Consider the following 5,215-nt stretch of genomic DNA (forward strand, 5'->3'; position numbering starts at 1 on the left):
GTCGCGCGTTCGAGCCCTCACCGAGATCACTTTTTGCGTTTTATTTTCACCCTCTAGCCGGGATTGCCATTCTCATCAACTAATATTTTACTTGTAATACAATTATACAGACACATGGTGTTATTGCATGGCTGAAACAACTTCAGGAAACCAACACAATAAAGTGCACCAGTGAGGGCTCGAACGCGCGACGGCGCGGTGAGCAAAAAGCTGACGCGCGGCGCGCTGACCACTCAGCCACAGTAGCCTAGTTGCCTAACTCACCCGCTAATATATAAACTCGTTTCAGCGTCAACACCAACATTTCGTCAAAGTATCGCAAACCATCGTTCTACCTTGTGCTAACTTCAGCGGGGCACCAGCAGCCCGCAGGGAGTGCAAAATGCGTCGGGAATCATTGCCTGATCCGGAGGAAGCTGATGGTTTATTCAGCTGAAAGGGCACCTTAATGAAACTGCTAACCGAGCCCTAGAATAGTTCTTACGGAGATGTGCCGAGCGGCAAGGCAATTTGAAATTGCCATCTGGGCCAGCCGCTCTATCGCGTTCACTCCTTCGTTACAGGGCTCAAAAAGGAATCTCGGTTAACCTTTTTGGGACATGACATAATACATCTACATATTAGGAAGATCTTTCCCATCTACTAGAATCTAGCATTGCCCGGCGTCTAGGATTGAAAGAGTAGAACGCGATACGAGCGGATGGTTTAGGAGCCTGCTTACTAGCATCATTAGCGTGCGCTATGCGACGCTATGCACCAAAGTCATGACATGCCACCGTACTCGAAGTATGCACAAATCCCTGTCATAATTGTTGTTGACTGGCCCATGCATGTACCTTTACTCAATCTGCATATGGTGTTCATCTTTCCAGCCTGAGATGGGTGTACATGGTTGTCATAGCGTGTGCCGTTAACTTTGACCTATGATGAATGTAACCTGCCTTTTAGACAAAGGGGTGTGTACATGTCCACTAACTAACGTGCATTAGTTATTGTGAGTTGTATTGACATCACCATTAGTGTGTGGTACTGTGAGTTCTACGAATTAAGATAGGGCTCATTCAGTTTCAGCAGGTCCCACGGGTCTTGCTAGTCGAATAAAATATTCTACGTTCAAAATTCACAGAAATCGCCGCCACAGATTTCAAGATAATGTACATTCCAAGAGAATTGTAGTTTTAGATTTAAGGAGTGTACCCCGTAGCGAGTGGAATTTGCTGCGCAGCACTTATCACACTTGTTGAAACTGAATGAGCTCTATCTTGCCATGTGTTAGTCACTGTAGTTGATTAGCATGGGCATCAGTTACTGAGCATGTCTTATCACTCTGACTTTTACCCATGAGCATGCATCAGTTATGGTGTATGGCTCTTCTCATTCCCATGTGCTAGTCACGGCGACTGATTAGTATATACCTAGCTATACCAATCAGTATACATCAGTGAGCACAACTTATTGTTTTCTTTATTAGTTACTGTGACTTATTATCGTACGCTCAGTTTCGCATCACTTAGTGTCACTTAAGTATTACACCGACTTCCATTTGTTACTGCAGCTTATTGACTGCTACTTCACGGCTCAGGCATGACTGATACTGGATCTGATTGCACTTTCTTACCGTACAATTACTTACTCTGATCCAGTGTGGCTCGTTCGATTAATCATGACAGTGCTTCATGTGCGCGCGAGCAGGATCGAACCCGCGACCTGGGCAAAATCCCAGATCGTCACCATCGACGCGCTGACCACTTAGCCAAGCGAGCGTGCGAGTCGAGTCCGCATGCAGATTTATGATGGAGTTACAGGAGCGCGTGGCTGATGGCTAATGTGATGTCATCGCTTATTCGGCCCGTTCACGTGACTCAAGTCCGCCAGCCAATCAGATTGTCTTTTTGACTTTGTCCTCCTCCATAGAAGATAATAGAAGATATGCGTTCTACGGCCCACGGGCTACTCGCTCACTGCGGCTGTCACCGAGACTGTTCAAGAGCTATTCGTGGCAAGAGCGTGAACATGAGCAGAGCTGCGTCCGTAACACGCATAAATATTGCCATAACATTCTCGGGCGTCAATCAGCCTTCCATCCTGCGGCCAGCTGCGCAACTTGCGACCGATGCGCGCAGCAGCATGCGTGTCGGGAGGTGATAAGCAGGAAACGATTCGGCGAGGGATCAGTAGGACTCTTCGATTACTGCCATGATCCTAGTGGACTTGCTCAAAAGCTCGCCTAGCGACATAGCTAGCGCTGCAGACGAACAGTCAGCTAGCCAGCCAACGAAACGTTCTCGCTTGAACCTATGCTCCCTCAGAACCACGATATCCGTGCTTCTGATATGGCTAGGTGCTATGACCGCTTTCCGCAGAAGTAGTAGGGCAACATTCAACGTAAATTCGTATCATCCGAATACCTGGAGAGAATGCTTATATCGGTACAGTGGGTGGGACAGCAGCTATCCAGCTCCGTTGCGGATATTCTATTTCAGTTCCCGATCAGCTCAAGCATCCCTGATGGAGAAATCATCGACTGCGTTCACCATTGGGACCAACGGGAAAATATTGCAGATGTCACTGGCGATGATCAGAAGCCTTTCTATTCCGCAATGAACCCTGGTACAAATGGCCATGGAACGCTGCACATTCCGGCAGGGAACGTCTCTCTTGCGATTTTTTCTGAGGGGGGGATATCACGGGGCGTTCTAGACGTCGTACGGTCAGACCCATAAACCGGTTTCATTAACGTTCATTTCCGCCTACGCCACCCCGTCCACATCACTTCTGAAGCGTACAGCTACGTGCCTATCGCGTAAAAATGACGATTTCACGATCTCGATTTCGGTAAGATACTCGACTTGGCCGAGCCGCTGCATGTATCCTGATGACGACCCTAGACACATGCATCGCGCATGCAACGGCGATGAAGCGAAGCCATATGGGTTGACATTCAAATCGAGCTCCCAGCCTTGCCCTACAGACGGGCGTTTGTGATGCGCCGATTCACTGCCGGGTTACCGTTCTTTACCCATACCTTCGCGGACTTGGCCAGCACTGTCGTCTTCGAGAAGTTGGAAATTCATACCGCAATGGCACCCGTCTCGCTGACGGTGAGTATGTTGCAACGTAGTTCGCGCAGAGTCCATAGTTGATCCAATGATGCTACCAGTCCGTGACCGCCCGGGAAGTGCATATAATCACATCGGACGCCGATATAAACGGCAACTTCCAGGGTGGTGGATCCATTCAAATAGCCAATGCCAACGGAAATATCGCTGCAAGGGTTGATCTATGCCCCCGAAATTCGGAGACTGATGTCAGTCGACTTGAGATGAAAACAAGAGATGGGCAAGTGAGCGAATCTATTGAGTGCGATTAGTTCACTCAATGTCTCATGTACAGAGATATCACTGCGTGTATCAATCTGTTACCAGCGCCGCATTCGGCGACACAGCAAGGCGTCGGGCAAGTCGTTCACGCAACGCGAAAGCTTGGCACTCATGCTATCTACAGGGCATTTATCTCGCCGCATGAACCAGGAAACACGGCACTAGCACGGGCTACTAAACCCACGTTCAACGTGACAGCACAGACATCACTGGGGAGGTCGGACCTCAACTTCCCTCTGTCTACCCCCAATGCTGCTCTCAACCTCGATGGGCGCGTTACCAGCGGGCGCGTTAATGTGACGCTCAACCCCTCTTTCGAGGGGACGTACTCTGTTTCGGCGCCAATCAGAGATTGCATCCATGTCCGCCAGGACATCATGGATCCATTACAACGATCGCGGACTCGGGAGCATTGGCCATTCGAACGTCCTGAAAAGCTCTTCGAAGGCGGTATTCGTTGGGGCCATGACCCAACAAACGTTCCGAGCGGGTCTGTAAAGCTAAGGACCACTGCATCCAATGTTTCGTTGTTTTTATGAAGCCTTCACTGTGGTACTCGGTGTGGGTGATATTCAACCACGGGTTTACCCATAAGATGGGGTCTACCAACCATCAGGATGGATTGGATTCACCCACATCCTGGGGGACACAGCCCAGGGTGTGGGTGAAGTCAAATGGATGATTTTCGCCCAGTACATGTCCGATTTAAACCACACGCAGTTCACGGGTTCTCACCCACTTGTATCACCCATTTTGTTGGTTATGTATACAGCCTGCATCCTAGCATTGTACATTGAACCCGCCAGTCGCACGGTTGGTCCAAATTGGGAATCGATCGATCGTGATCGCGCCAGCGCCGCCCGAGCGCTCGCCGTCACTGTTCGCCAGCGCACTCATCGTTACACGCACACGGGCACATTGCACGGCTAAGATGCTACCATGAAGACTGGATTAAGGGCACAGAGGCTACAGACTTGGTGCTACATCAAAACTATTCACCCACGCTTGAATGTCCCGCGTTGTCTACGGCTCTGGTCGTCGCTGGCGCCGTTCGCTTGCGCCGCGGGGCAGCCCCAGATGGCTCTTCAGCGTTCTCGAGCCGTAAGGTAGCCGTGGACTGCGTCTTCTGACGCTTTGACGAAGTCGGACGTGCCTTCGGGCGCTGTTGAACTGCGGTTGTAGTAGACGAGGAAGGGCGCGGGCGCGATGGTTCGCGATCGGTCGGTGCAAGATTCTCGCGGTCCTCGTTGTTTCCGGCAGTTCTAGTTGACTCGCGCTCGCTGCCGCATAGAGTTTGAGTTAGTGATGGTGGTTGGTTGGCTGATGGGAAGCTTACCGGGCCCTCAGCCTCTTGCTACCGGGATTGTCGAAGCGACCCTTCAGCGAATTATACTTTCTTTTGTTTCGAAAATGCTGCGCTATGATTTCATCGACGGGCCAGCATCCATCGAATTGCTTCAGGTACTCAAATGATTCCATTGCCTAAAGATCGGAGGTAAGCAATCGCTCGGCGGACGCGGCAACAAGGCGCAAGGAGGGGCTCGACGTCCGCGCAGTGTCTGTTGTTCGTCACTCTCCGAATACGAGCATGTCGATGACCGCGGTGCATCTGCTTCGGGCGCAGGACAGATCTCCCGGGACGCACGGTCCTCCTCCTCGAGGGCGAGCGTGGCCAGCGGCGAGCGTGGCATCTCCCGGCGCGGGCTGAGAGGCTCCGGAGTCGCTGGAGCACGGTGCGCGCGCGCTTTCCCCCAGGCCTGAAACCGAGCGCTGAACTCGCTCGGTGGAGTGACGGGCGTGGGGTCGGCGTCGGCGTCCGTGCGCGGAACGGTGTG

Source organism: Punctularia strigosozonata, assembly GCF_000264995.1.
Source record: "Punctularia strigosozonata HHB-11173 SS5 unplaced genomic scaffold PUNSTscaffold_1, whole genome shotgun sequence".
Lineage (NCBI taxonomy): Eukaryota > Fungi > Basidiomycota > Agaricomycetes > Corticiales > Punctulariaceae > Punctularia > Punctularia strigosozonata.